Raw genomic sequence first — 15620 nt, forward strand, 5'->3', positions numbered from 1 at the left:
CACAGTGTGTGCCTTGCTTTTTAGAATAGAGATGGGAAATGGCAAGGGGCAGCGCAGGGATTGCCGGCATATTTTGGCCCTGCTGCCACAAAGAGCAGCCATCACCACTGTCCGCAGCCTGGCAGGACACACGGAGAGCTGGCAGGGCTGGGGAATGTGCGGCATGGACGCTGGATCCATGACATGGTCCGTGTTCGTCATTGCAAGGCAGTGCCTCAAAGGCGAGAGTGCCGCGTTAGCTTAGATCATTAGGGTAGTCTAGCAATCACCCAGGCCTTGCATCAGCCCGGGGAGACAACATGAGGGTTTCTTGCCTGTATTTTGGTTGAGATTTTCTGTGGTAGGCATAAATGACTGAGACAAAAAAGAAAGCAAAACCCACCAAACAAAAGAGGACCAATTCGTTCTGTATGAGTCACTAGAGACACATGAGACACACATGTATTCAAGTCATGATGACATTGAAATACTGGTGACCCTGCTGAGATAAACTCAGCTTCTAAATGAAATGTTATAAATGCCCATGTTATTTAAACATCTTTTTGGGCAGCTCCAATTAAAATGAGCTGTTTTTCAAACTATCAGTGCCCTTTAAGAGCTCCACCTGGGTCTCCGTATTATCTTTGGGTCAAGTTACAAACGTCATTCACCCAGACATTGTGGCTGGCTTAGGGCAATGAAAGCTACAGTCAGAGTAATAGGAAATAATTTCAACTAATATCTTATTACTGCTGTGAATTCTGAGGTTTTGGTTTTCTGAAATATATGTTTCTCAAATATAAAAACATGCACACATGAAAAGAGAATCTGTCAAACGTAGCATTTGGTACGTTTTCCAGCCTTTTACAGCTCCAGAAATATTCTATGGAAGATTTTATGGTGAATATTTTCCAATTTAGCATAGTTATAGCAACTGAATATTTGACCCATTTTCCTTGGAGGAGTATTTTCAACGGATCCTTATACAGCAACAGTCTGTCCACTCTTGTTAAAATTGCGGGTTTGGGCTCAGGTTTTTTTCGTTTGGTTTGTTGGCTTTTTAATTAATTAATTAATTAATTAATTTTTTAAATTAATGACCGCCGCATTCCACCATTCCCCCGCGAAAACACTATCACTGCACTCCTCTTTCTCCCTCGCGCCCCTGCTCCTTTTTTATCATTTCAGGTGGGTGATGTAAAGCCTTGTTAACGAAGAAGCAATCTGCGATCAGCATCTGAGAGCTCTTCGTGGCGTGCGCTAGCAATGTTTCGATACCGCCTCCCCCTCTGCCTGCCCCGGCTGGCAGCCTGCCCGGCCGGCCGCGCCGCCGCTGCCGCGGATCCCAGCCTCTCTCCAGGAGCCGCCTGCCTCCCGCATAATGGGCAACATTGAAAGCAGCGAGGCGCTCGGTCGGCAAGGTCAGAGTGCCTTTCATTCCTGCGATAATCAACCAGTGTAGCTCTTCCTCAGACCTGCGGAGAGAGAAGATAGAGGTCAAAAGAGCAATTACATTTCACGTTGACTCCAGGAAAGGCTTGGAACACAAAACTGAAAAGAAAACAGCGCAGAGCCTCCCTCTCCCACATTCCTTTTCCTGGTCATTATTATTAGAACAGTGCAGCAGCCATGTCCATTATCAGCGCTATAACATGAAGAACCATTTTCCTCCGGTGGATGAGATCTTTCTTCTCAGATGTTTAGTGCTGTCAGCATCTTGCAAAGGAATGTAAATGAGAAACACCGTGTATAACCAGAGGCAGCGAGTAAAGGCTATTAATTACATTTAAATTTTAACATTAGCCAACTCTGGAGCAAGTAGTTATGCTAGTTTCCGTCTGTAATCTGTCTTTGAATTATCATGGCTTTATTTATTTAGTGTTAAGATGATAATTTACGGAATATAATTTAGATGAAAATGTCAGTAATTTTCATTTGCCATATTGTCATTTACAGAGCTATCTTTATTTGACCCTACAGCTGCTGGGCCTAATTACTTTAATGGCATTAATTGTAGTGACCATTGAGGTATTTTAGCTTTTAATTGCTATTACTGCACAGCTGAGATCACTGCAAAATCATCATGTTTGTTTCACAGACATCTTCTGTTGCTTGTTTGTATTCCTAAAGCATAGCATAGAACAAAGTCTGCCAACGATTTTAGCCAAAAAAAATCCCTGTGAAACATAAATTTTAGGCAGTCCTTTCAGCAGAGCGACCTGTAAACTCTAATGTTAATGTAGTGCGATAGTAGAAGAATGTAACTGATCCATTTACTCATTGCCCTACCCTGTCTTTATGAAAGCTGAATTAGCTCAGTGTTGACAAAGGATTAAGAAACTTGGTAGTGACATTCCTCACAGTAAACAAAGCCATTCTCATTCCACATTTCACACTGAAGGCAGCCAGTTCAAGAGTATACCCTCCTTTGTTTCCAGCTATAGAGTGCAAACATGGCTTTATTCCATGGTTTCCTATGAAACGAAATGTGAGTACAATGTCTCTATCCCACAGAACACCTGGTATTATTCACTCCTCTGCTGAAAGCACTATATCACTAACGGATTGAAAAACATATTTATTTTATCAACCATGACAAGCAACAGGACTCTTTTTTTCTTTTTTTTAGTGGTATTACTGTTGTATGGCAGGATGAAAAGAGACATAAAATTTTTTTCAAGATCTTTTGAGTTCAGGTCTCTTCAAGTATAGTACAATTAGCAGCCAACACTTAAAAATCACATGTAAACAGAGCATTGCTCTAGGCAAGGTCCTAAAACTTAGACCTCACTAAGGTAAAACAAACTGAGGATTCAAGAGCAGCTGAGTCAACATGAAATTGGGATTTGTTTAGATGGTGGAAGCTGTTCACACCCCAGTGGACTGCACTGCTCTATCCCTACCAGCTCTGACATCTCCCTGGCCATGTCAATGTTTGACCCATTGGGAACAGAGGTTAAAATGAGTTGTATGAGTTGGCACCATTTCTTCTTTCATTGCGGTGATATCGGCTAGAGACAAATGCTATTCAAATGGTTCACATAAGCTTTTGCAACCTTGGGTGGTGCTGCTCTCTGTTTGTTTGGTTGGGTTGGTTGTTTGTTTGTTTTCCAGTGGCTGCCATTTGCTAGAAGAATAATTATGAAGTGAGAATTCTGTAATGTGTATCATCATGGTGTATCACTGTGAAAGACATGGCCCGAAAAGGAAGATTTAGGATGGTATTGTAATGGAAAATTCTGTTCTTTTCCCTTTCCTTAAGTACAAATGAATATTACTGGTCTTTCCTGGACAGGTCATGGGAAATAAGGCATTTGTAAAAATGTTCCTCTGGTAACAATCCTCCAATTATAATCAGCAAGATTGTCTGCGTGGAGAAAGAGACAGGAATATAAATGTTAACTTTCTCATTACTGCTCTACTAATTGCACACAGTCCTTTCAGAATATGACAATATGCATCAGTTTTCCCTTTCTATTCCTTACCATGATAACTTTTTTGTGAATTAGTAGAAATATACACGATGAATATTTTCTCTGTTGAACAGATATATTGATTGTTCACCTCTGCGTTACCTGGGATAACCTTGACAAAAGATCTATATATGATCTTTATTGTATATTGTTTCTATAATTAAAATAGTTCATAAGAAAAGGCCATCCTGTACAAATAAGAAGAGAGTACTTTAATAAAGAGAGGGCTTAACTGAATGACTTAATGTTGTGAACAGACACAGAAAGGAGAAAAATGTAGCTCTGGTAAATTATTGCTAAGTCTGCATTGCCTGTGTGTTTCCATTCCTAGTTTATTTATAAGTTCTGTACCAGTAGTATACAGAATTTTTCAGTCATGTCTAATTTATAAGACAAAAGAATCCATGGAACCCTTGTGTCATGAAGCCTCATAATTTATTGACAATCTTAGGCTGCAGGATTGGGCGCCTGTAAACTGGCAGCACTGCCAAAATCACAGCTATTCCCATGCACACCTCATGTTCCCATCCCCTCCAGAGTGCTGACCAGCAGCCTGCCAGAAGCAGCACTTGTGAAGCAGAGACTAAAAGCAGATAAGGCAACTGATCCATCTGAAACACCCGGAGACAGACAAGGGCTGTCTCTGAGCTGTATCAGTTTCCTGATCCCAGCTCACGGCACAGCACATCAGCGCTTGTGGTGGCTCTGTCTGCAAGGTGACACCAGTCTGGAGAGGATCAGCTAGCAGCTGAGAAGGCAGAGACCTCTGCAGCAGCAGGAGCGGCATATGGACCTCATAGCGCGGCTTTAACCTCCTGACATACTTCTGTGATCTCTTCCCTCAACTCTTCTCTACTTAAGGGAAGCTGACATTATAGCAAACAAAATCCAATGGTTAATTGGCTAAGCGTGTCTGACAACAGCATTAGAGCTGCTCAGAGATACATTCATGGCTGTGATTCACCTTGCTTAGCTGCATGCCTTGTGAGATGTAGTTTTCCTGCTTTATGTGTCTCATGGTAAAAGTGTAAATGTTCAAACTGGTGCTCTCAGTGCATGAAGAGATGATCAGCAAGACCTCGATGTGTACTAGCCAAGGAAAGGTGAGGTGTCCCAGCTGGCCTCAGTGACTGCAGCAAAGCTCTGGGTAGACCTCATTTAATGAAATGAGCATTTGGGATAGCTGACTGACAGAAGTACTTGTTCCAAACTGGAAAGTCTATTAGACTCTACTTAGTCACAATAAGAATAGCTTAGAAAAGAACCAACCTCCCCAACAGCACATTGTATAGTTCAGTATCTAAAAAAACCCACAAAAAGCAGCAAATCAAAAACAAAAAACCCGAAAACTTTTCTATAAAAGTCAGGGAAAAAAAACTCCCATCAGCATCATTCAGAACAGGAAAAAGATCAATAGTCTGTAAAATGTGTGTATGTGCTCTGTTTATGGAAAACTGAGCAATATAAAACATATGGCAATGACACATGGAAAGAAATATTTAAAAAAATATTTGCTAAGCCTGTGAAGGGAAGAGTTAGTGATGGAGCTCTTTAAACAATGGTAAATGTTTCAATCCAGACTTGACCTCGTTTTGTACCTTCATCTCTTACTGATTGGAATTATTTATTTAATTACATTTTATTTTATTTTCTGGTAACTGTCCAGACTTCTTGGAATCCTCTAAAACTTAATCCTCAATCAGAAAACATAGTATTTCCCAGTAAAACCCCTTATTCATTGGATTGCCTATTATGAATTTTCCTGTTAACAGATTCTCACAGACTCCTGAAGGAGGTCTGGCAATAGCACATCATAAAAATCAGCAAAGTCTCCTGTAATCTTCAACTCATTCTCTTACAAACTTGCAGACTTGCTAAATACCTACAAAACATATGAAAGCCTTTGTGGCATGCCCCAAAGAAGAATGAATGTACAGTATGGGACGTGGATGAAACTAGTAGGCTAAATTTCCTCAAAGTCAAGACTTTTATTGACAGAAACTGCTCCTGGAGCCAAAATTATTTCCTTTCAGGTTGATTGTTACCTGACTATGACAACTACGGAAAACTAGGAGGTGAAATTCTCCTTGAGGATGACTCCAAAACATCTCAGTGTGGGCAATCCCTCAATCTCCAGCAATGTCATTCCAACAGTATCCTAATCTCCATGAATTCCATCAGGCCTTGCCTTAACAGTGCCGGCTGCCAGCGCTGGTTCCCAGTGATGTTGTTCAAAGGGATTCCTGACCTCTGATCACATGGGAGAAAATGCAGTTTCTGAGAACACACATCTGGAAGCGCTGTAACAAACAGCAAATGCTGACACTGATCCTTCTCTGCCGTTTCACCTGCGCACTGTCGTCAGGCAAAGTGCCACCTTTGCCGTACAGACTGAAACAGAAAATGGCCCAGCTTCTGCTGTCACAACATTCATTTCAGTGCTTCAAGTCACAGCTTCGTGTCTTCTCATGTTTGCCTCACTGAAGTTAAAAGACAGGGTAACCTGCATGTACTACAGCTTGTAATTGGATTGCATGTTTGAGGGTGAAACAAGCTGAGATGTTCCTCCCTCCATCTGTCCTTGGCAGCTTGCTTGTACCTTCGCACAAGCAGAAAATTGCATCATAATAACATTAATAACTTAAAAAAAAAAAAAAAAAAAAAAGCTGAGCATTACTATTTAGAGGATATTTCCAAAATTTCCATGAAAAAATTGCCTTCAGATTCATTGCTGTAAAAGAAGCAGTGGTTACCTCTTGGATAAAGAGCATTGAGAACTGCTGAGGAAAAGTGCCATGAAAACCTAGAAGAAAATACATGTAGGGAAAATCTGCATAATGTGTCCCATCATATTTTGTAAGGTTTCTGTTTATTAAAGGCTGTTTGATGAAAAGCAATATACATTTTAAATAAATTAATTCACCAGTGGCGTATCAAGGAAAGTTGTAATTAATTTTCTCTGATGGTGTTGTCCAGTTTAATAGACAGTTATGACCTTTCAAAAATAGATTTACATATACTGTTGTTTTCCCCAAATTATGGAATAAAAGATTGTTATGAATTCTGCTATTATGGATACTAGGAAGTCCACAGAAATAAGTGATGGCCCAGTTCTTATACGACAGAATGCAGTTATCTCAAATATCTGTCAGGGCAAAATATTTTAATTTATTAGAAGTAAAAGCAGTGAATCAGCAAAATCTTCAGGAAAATGAAAAAGCTGTGAAAGGGTAGTCCAGATGAACACCATATATGCATGAGAACAGACACTATTATTTTTTTCCCAATAAATGTAGGCATGCAAATTCTTCAGAGGGTGTGAGCAAGGATGCTAAAGTCTTTTCAGCGACTCCTTATATGGTTCCTGAAACTTCTGCAGCTTCTTCTTTGTCCTGGAATCTCTCAGTCAGCATTCTTTAGTCCCAAATGAAATCCCTCTGAAGACTTTATAATATCCAGGAATAATATAATTCACTTTTTATGTGCAAAGGCCAGAGGTGTCTCTCAGCATGGGTCCTCAAAAGTGTGACTTGGATGTCAGGCAAGAGAATCCTGCTGGGCATTGAATCCTGAGCTTTCCAGAATGAGACGGGGAAGTTTTTCTCAGGCTCAATGGACATTAGTCTAATCCCTAAGCCAATGAATGAATAATGCAAAGATAAAATTGATATAAATACTAATACCTTTTATTTTATTGTTTATTTGTAGGTCATATTTTGATATAACCATTTTTAATTTATTATTTATTAGTTAGGTGTTTTCATTATTAGCTAACTTATTTTAAAATAAATGTAAACAATTAACAATAGTTAAGCTAGTTAAAAATATTTGGGGGATTTTTCTTTTTAAAAAACAAATCTATGCCAGAGACATCAACTGGACAAAGTCTCAGTGGTTCTTTAAAGCATTTCTTGAGATTAAAAACACTGCAATAGAATTTATTATGTTGATTTGCTCAATTTTTTTTCCAATAAGATGTCCGAATTTAATTTTTGTTCCACATTGTGGTTTACAAGACCATTATTGAGACATTTGAACAGGAAGCAATTGAAACATCAATTAATGTCTGAGGGTATCTGCCATCTTCAAATTTTATGTGCTTTGCTCATGAGGAAAAGTAGAATTGAAAATACACCAAATAATGTGCTTGGTCTGCTCATTTAGAAATTCAAGCTTGTAGCATGATTTCCTCACGTCCTGGATTCAATGGCATCATAGACAGACATGTCTATGATGGATGCTTTCAGTCTAAGGACTTGGAATGGTAATTTTCCTCCCCTTTCAATGTACAAGAGACAGAAAGACAAGAAAAGAAACTCCAGGATGATTTCTTCATGTGAGTTTTTTAACAATCACTGAGTGAAAAAGTATTTCTTCAATTTTCTTTAATAATTTTCTTGTAACTTTTGAAAAAACTGAATCATTATCCACAGAGTAGGTGGTGTAATTTTCATTATGATCCACATTGGCTCTTTTGCTTAATAAGTGGATGTAAGCCTCATTTTATCAGACAAAGCCAATCCTTATTTTAACAGTGAAATCACTAATGGCCTGATAATATTTTCATGAATGTTTTAATTGCTCTCCTCTTTAGTGCCTTTCTTGCTGTTTACAGCTTTTAGCCTTTGTAGCTTTGCTTGTCTGCATTCTTTTCAGTTTTCTGCTCTTTCTTTGTCCTCCTTTCTTTCTGACTAAACATCTTCCAATGCTCCATGGCACTCTCATCAATTGTAATTAGCTTTGCATGTTTATATTTCTCCTTTCTAACATTAGTATTCCGTGTCCTTATGTAGTCCCACTGTCTTCTAGCTCTGTCTTTGTGGACTAATATAGCAAAGTTGTCTGTTTAATAAGATGTGTTGTGTCTATCTTTGTCCCTTTCCATGCCTATATGCACAGCACTTAGAAGAAAGAATAAAAAAAAATTCTAGACAACCTGTTCCCTCTTTGTAGTCCTGGTAATCTTACAGTATTTTCTTTTAAATGAAATAGCTGCAGCAAAAAAAAGCTTATGAGTACCTTAGACCATAAAAATCACCCTATAATTTGGCGATTTGGGCAGTGAAAAAGAAGACTGAGGTGATGGCTTAATTTCCCTCAGGCTGGAGAGACACCAGATGAGATTATTTTCTGTGCAAGTTTTACACTTCATATTTAAAGGAATGATCCTCAAAGGAAAGGTTTCAGATAGCCTTCCACAGGAGGATGTTCCAGTCTGGAGACTTTTCCTGTGAGCAAGGATGCTGTGTCACCCTGGCTGGGATGGTAACTCCAGCACTGTGTGTGCTGGCTGTGCTGCGCCCTTTGGGGTGTGCCTGGCTCCCCCCAAGCCATCCAGAGGCACACTCTGGATGCAGCTCACTCAAGGAACCCTCTCTAGCACCCCGGCCAATTTAAAGTGGTCTGGTGTGGCCAGAGCTGTTAGGAAAATCTGGCCCTAAGTAATCTGAGGAAGAGGTGGCGTGATAAAATTTGGGGAAAAAACCCCTGAATTAAAGCACTTAGTTTTGGAAGGCTATTCCTTACCAAACTAACAGAGAAAATTAGGTTCTGCCTGGCAAAGCAGGTACTTAAGTAGGCTGACTTACCCACTGAAGTCCAACATTCCCATTTATGCTTTTGGTAGAAATACAGCACGATATAGAAAGAATATTGCACTTAAATTCTTCCACCTTGGGGAATTAGATTCTACTGATATTCCATTGTCACTCTGTTGATAAAATGCTTGACCTGTTGATCTTAGAATGGTAGTCACAGTTATAAAAATGTATATTTCACTTGGGAAGTGTGTTAATATGACACTGCAGTAGCACCGAAGTAGGAGACAAGTTCTCTTTGATATTAGAACTGTGTTCTCTTCTGCAACATTTAAAATAGTTGCATATAAGCAAATACAGGTAGGAGTGAACACTGCTGACGCTGGTGGAAGAAAGGAAGCCCTAATGTTAATATTTTCCCAGGAAAATCTTTTTGGGTAAATCACTGTATTTAGTATATGGAGGTTTTATATAACATGGCATTGAGGCTATCCCAAATGCAATTCATGCATTTGCTATAAATAGTCCATGCTCAAAATCCTATGGGAATTCCTGCGTTATAGATGTAAATTGAGATTTCCGATCAAGCATTCCAATTTTATTGGCTACTTAGGTAAATGATTTATCATTTGCACTTGCAAGGATTCAGGGAATGTTGAAGGTGTGTCTTCAACATTCTTGTACATCTTCATGTAAAATTGTGTCTAGCTAGATATGTTAACTGCTGATTGTCCTTGTTATGGTCATTTTATTTTTTTAGTACTCTTCAAGAAAAAACCCATGAACAGTAGTGAAGTTTTGCCACAAATGTAGTGACATAATTTTATTTTGCTTTGCAGACTTTTGGAAGGACTGGGAAAGGCCTAAACCAGCTTGTGACAGTAGACAATTGTAATAAATATTATCCAAGTTCTAGGGCTTATCTATAACATTTGTACATGTTGTACATGTTGTACATGTTGTACATGAACATGAACTCCTCTCATGTTCCAGCTCATTTTTAATTTAACCACTTGAATGCTACACAAAAGCTAGTGTGGTCCAGATGTCCTAGTATGAAAAGATCAGTGAAGAAAAGGATGTTTTCTCCCATTCTCCCAACAGGAAGGAGGAACAGGTAGCAGAAGACACACAGCAAGGAAAGAAATGAACAGATGAAGGCAGCAGTAAAGAAGGAAGCAAAACCAACAAACAGACAAGCAAGCAAGCAAGCAAGCAAGCATTCTCCATGAGACAAATTGCAGTCCGGGTTTCCAGAATGCATCTGTAAAAGAATGCTTTCTCGTCAAGGAAAAACTCTGCAAACCAATTCTGTCCTGGCTGTCCTTTGAACAAACAACTCTGTGGAGCCCTAGACTCTTTCTTAACTGTGGCTACTTGCCACAGATTCACTGTGCCTTATTTTTGAGTCATGCAAAGGGAAAATGTGCAGAATGAGCAAAATTAACATGTGTAATACAACAAACAAAGGTTCCTCTAGAATCCTGGGGTTAACCACATAGAATAATAAAAATGAAGAGTAGTAGTAAAAACAATTACATTGCTAGAGTTGTATAACGAACAAAAATATTTATCACTGACATTTCAGGCTAGAATTTGGAAGGTCAAATGTGCAATCATACAGAAAAACCTTGCATGTGGTAGCTTGTCTAACCTGTTGTGAGTTGCCATAGCTGAGAGGGGGTCAGTCTTGCTGCGTGCAGTTGTCTCCTGACAGTTATATAATTCCCCACCTGCAAATATCAAAGCCACACACTTAGTCTTTTTTTAGAGAACATACACACTTACATGTGCAACGTATTTCTGACTCTTCAAAACAATCAGAGTGCTCAGCCTGTATTTTGTGGTGGAAGTTCTTGTCCAGAAAGTGGCAGGAACTGGAAGGCTGGGCTATCACCTGCTCTGTTGGGATCACGGGTGACAGAAAACCACTGAGTACTATCCTTCATGTGTATGACCTGCCCCAAAATACTTTGCTGTAGCAAGGTAGCAAGCCTTTCATACAGAATAACAATGGGAGAATAAATTGCAGGAAAAGAGTAAAGGAGATCAAAGAAAATTCTAGTCTCCATTTTAATTTCTTATGTGGGAGTGCAAACAAATAGCACTATTATGGTTACTGATTAAGAGAATGTACTGTTTGGCAACCTGCAGAAACTCAGTTGTCACGAGCAATAGATGTGCAGCATAATAAAAGTCTCACCACTACACAAGATTTCACAATTTCTTTTGTCTCCCTCAGCCAGTTTATCCACTAGTATTAAATAGTGTGCTATCATAGTGCCTGGATGTACTCTGATGAAGTCCTCAGACCTATTTCTCCAAAGAAAACAAAGCTTTCTTCTCTAGCAGCCCCTTGCTTTTGTGAGGTCTCTCTTCAAAGTGAAGGGTTTCAGCTGAACATTTAAAACCCTCAGCTTTTTTTACTCTGTAAAATTAAGTGACTTAATTTCACAAGACCTTTGTGAGTAAAAGAGCAGTCAGGAGAGCTGATTTGGATGCAAAAGTACAGAGTGCATGTGCCTCCAGATCCCTCCAGAATTTGTGTTTGTTAGCCTATGGTCTGAAAGCTCCTGTTTGCACAAACTTACGTAAGTGTTAACGCGCCTCACCAGGCTAAATATACTAGCCAAAATCCACAACAAAGATGCCCTCAGAAGGCCTGTGTCAAGACAACTTCGTAGCCCTCAGGTAGCACATCGGAGGTTGTCACTGGGCTGAAAGGGTCAGCCAAGGCTAGCTCTGGATGGTGCACTTGACTCCACTGCAGCTCCTGGGCCACAGTGTTGCAGGTGAGTGATTTTTACCCTGGGCAATGTGGCTGTGAGCTCGGGAAAACAACTGAACAAGAGGTCTGTGGCTGATGTGTGACAGTGGTCACAAGGGCTGCAGGATGAAGAGAGAGGCGAGAATGTTGACCTCATGTTCAGAAGGCTTGATTTATTATTTTATGATATATATACTACATTATAACTATACTAAAAGGAATAGAAGGAAAGTTCTCAGAAGCTAGCTAAGCTAAGAATAGAAAAGAATGAATAACAAAGGTCTGTGTCCCAGCAGAAAGCGAGAACAGCTCTGCCGTGAGCGGTCAGTAAATCCAAACATCCACAGGAGACCAATCATGGATCCACCTGCTGCATTCCACAGCAGCTGATAACCACTGTTTACATTTTGTTGCTGAAACTTCTCAGCTTCAGCAGGAAAAATCCTAACGAAAGGATTTTAATGAAAAGATGTCTGTGACAGCTGATGCCATGGCTCTTCATACCTCGGTGGCGTGAAGTTATTGTGCCTGCATGGGTGCCATGCAGCCCAGTGCAATCCTCAGAGCCAGAGAGCTTGGTGGGGTGCGCTGCTAATTACAAACCAAAACAAGTCAAGTAATGGTGACCTCTGTAAATACAGCAGTCCTGCCAAAGGCCCTAGGCTGTTTTACAGAGCAGGCAAGGGAAGGAGGGTGCAGAGATATTCACAACTATCTCTTCATAAAGCACAATCTAGCTGACCCAAAGGCATAGCTAAGAAAAGATAAATACTGGAATCTGCTTAGCTTTGTCTTATTTGTGCCTTGTAAGCATTATTTTGAGGTTATGCAAAATAATTTTGTGTCAAACCCACAAAAACCCACCCTGTGGATCTAAGGTTTTATTGTTTTTGTGAAAGAAGTCTCATGTGCTGTTTTCTTAGAAAATGAAGCTCAGTTCATAGCCATATGATTAAAACAGACTCTTTCCTCTCCCCTAGAAAAATAAAATCACATGAGCTCACTTACAAAAGCAACAGTCGAATCCTGGGGTTTGCTGTAGTGTATAAAAACACTTAGCACCATTAACCATTTCCTGGGATAATCAACTCATGTAGCAGCAGGGTGAGTGAAAGGCCTCAAAGAATTTTTATTTCTTTTATGAAAGCCTGCGGTAGAAGTTTATAAGGAAAAGTTGTAGGGACAGTTTAATAATTACAGAAGCAAAAGAAATCATGAGAATGGGGAGACCAATCAGATATGAAAGAGGGCAGAGGAATATCAAACAGCAAAAACATGATTTTGGTTTTTTATGAAGGTTCATCATCAATAGCCAATTTTAATTTTTATTATTATTTTTATTGTCCTTGAAATACTTTCTGAAATTCTAGGGTGAGAGCAAAATATTATTATTTATTTGTCTGCAATTTTAAGAAATGTTAATTTTTTTATTTTTTAATTTTTTTGGGTGGTAGTATTTTGGAGTTTTTCTTCAGTTTTTGATAGGATATCTTTGCTAATGGCCTGATTCTGTGTGGTGCTGAGTGACCTCCACTGTCACTGAGACATTGAAGCACTCAGCAGCATTTGCAATGGGCCTTTCCCCCCCCCCCCCCCTAAAGTATGAAAGAAATACTCAGTAAACCAAACAGCTATTCAGCTATTAAACTAAAAAGAAGAAAGCAGAGAGTGTCATAGCTCCAGTGTATGCAGTGGCTGTAATGCCAAATGCTTTATTTTACAGTGGCCTTGGCTTACCTTTCATGTCAGGACTGACTGAACTGTGCTCAGACAGCTGTGCTCACGAGTGCACAGGCTGCTTCAGAGGAGACAGAGCTGTTCCTTCACCCCAGCTTCATCCTTTACCATGCTGTGCCATTGTGAAACATCAAGAGGTGCTGATTCCAATAAAGGTCATGTTGCTAATAGGGAAAAAAAAAAAAAAAAAAAAAAAAAGAAAAGTGCTCTCTCTGCAAAAACTGCATATTAAACCTGTGATGTTTAATTCAATTCTGCTGAGTGTGGGCTGGTATGGACAATTCCAGACTCATACAGTGCAGGACTTAATGCCATTAGGAGATAATGAAAATCTAATCTCCACCCCAACATCTCTGCAAAGAAAGAGAGCCAGGGCATAACTGGCTCGAGTGCCAACTCCCTGCAGTGCAGTTCCTGTCAAGCCAATGTGTTATAATATGAGAAATGGGTGCTGAAATGTTTATGTCAAATAGGGAGGTGTATGAGCACTCTTAGCTGAGATAAAACAAAACCAAAGAGAGGTCGTTGAAAAGGCACATAGCTGCATGTTAAGAATCCCTTTGTTGCTGAAGGAAAGGGCAGCCAGCTGCCTGGGCAGCCTCTCAGCTGAAGTGGAGTAGGTGTGTATGATGCCCTGGAAATCTCCAGGGCCATGCTGATTTACATCTGCTGAGCATCCAGCATGTCTGTAGGACAGCTGATCTGTATGCACAGGCTCCATTAGGAATTTAAATAAGTCTCACAAATTCTGGTATTTAAGTAATTCAAAGATTGTTCTTCAACCAGCTGGATTTCCTGCCTTATCTGCAGAAGTTAGAACCATAACAAACCTGTGGAGCTGTTCTCAGCTGCCTGGTTGGAGTAAACCTGCTCCCTGTGAGCGTAAAACAGCAGGTATGTTTATTGTGCGAGTAACAAGGTCACTGACCGTTCAGCTGTAGGAGCAAACTCGATTAAGACTGGTGATAATCTTTTGAAAGACTGTAATTTATCTCCATTTGAAGAGTATTATCTTTGTTCTACAGCTATCACGGAGAACAAGGTTAACAAATATTCCATGATGAATTTTTGAAAGCTTTAGTCAGATCTTGTATATTTAAGCCTTTCTAAACAGCTGTCAAAGGCAAGGAAACAAAGTGTCAAATTTGTACACAGACCTACCTAATGGCCTTTATCTGAGAGAGTGGTTTATGATTTATACAGTCTCTACCTTTACTTAAACAATTTCTCTTTTGCTCTGTAGTGAAGGCAATTTTATAGCATTACTCACGTGGGAGAGATTAGCCCCAAAGACTGATTGTACTGAAGGAAGTAGGCGATTTAAAACACACAGAGACATGATGCAAACCATATGATAATCAGCTTTTATTACTAATTACTTCTGAATTGTCAGTTAACTGTATTTGGATACAAAAGTTATAATTATAAGTGCATTCTATTTTAAAAGGGATTGTGCTCATAAAAAGCTTTCAATTGTCCTTAACATTTAAGTAAACTGTCACTTTCAATGATGTTGCATAAATATTAATAAAAGTGCATACTTTTTATCCTTGAATAAATATTAACAACATAGGTAAATAAGAGAAAACTCTCTATGTGATTTACGAAAGCATAAAAATCCTACTCTGAGCAAAACAGGAAAGAAATTAGTCCTGGATATGCCTCGTGTATATTTTTTCTTAGAGAATTTTTCTTGTAGAGTTTTTCTGGGAGTCTTGTTGCGTACAGGATTGGATTGCATACAGTACTGGATAACAGAAGGAAGCCAGATATGTAGTTAAGCATAAATATAAATTATGTGTATGTGTATGGATACGCATTTAGGCATCCATATTCACAGACATTATGTCTATTTAATCACAACGTCTTTAATTTCAGGAATATACAAGAAAATTGAAAAGTAGAAAAAATGCATCAAGACTGTGTTTCTTTGCACATATTCATTCTGGCGAGAATCTTGTGCAATTCCTTTGGAATCAAATGCTCTCAACTGGTTTTTCACGCTGTAGATTTTGCTGGCTTTAGTGAAAAATATTTTAAGACAGCTAACGCATGAAGATACATTAGTGCCACTCAATCCAAGAAGTTGCAACTCCCCTGTTTTCCTCAGGACCTAGCAATGAGGCT

The sequence above is a fragment of the Ammospiza nelsoni genome, chromosome Z, assembly GCF_027579445.1.
Source record: "Ammospiza nelsoni isolate bAmmNel1 chromosome Z, bAmmNel1.pri, whole genome shotgun sequence".
Classification (NCBI taxonomy): domain Eukaryota; kingdom Metazoa; phylum Chordata; class Aves; order Passeriformes; family Passerellidae; genus Ammospiza; species Ammospiza nelsoni.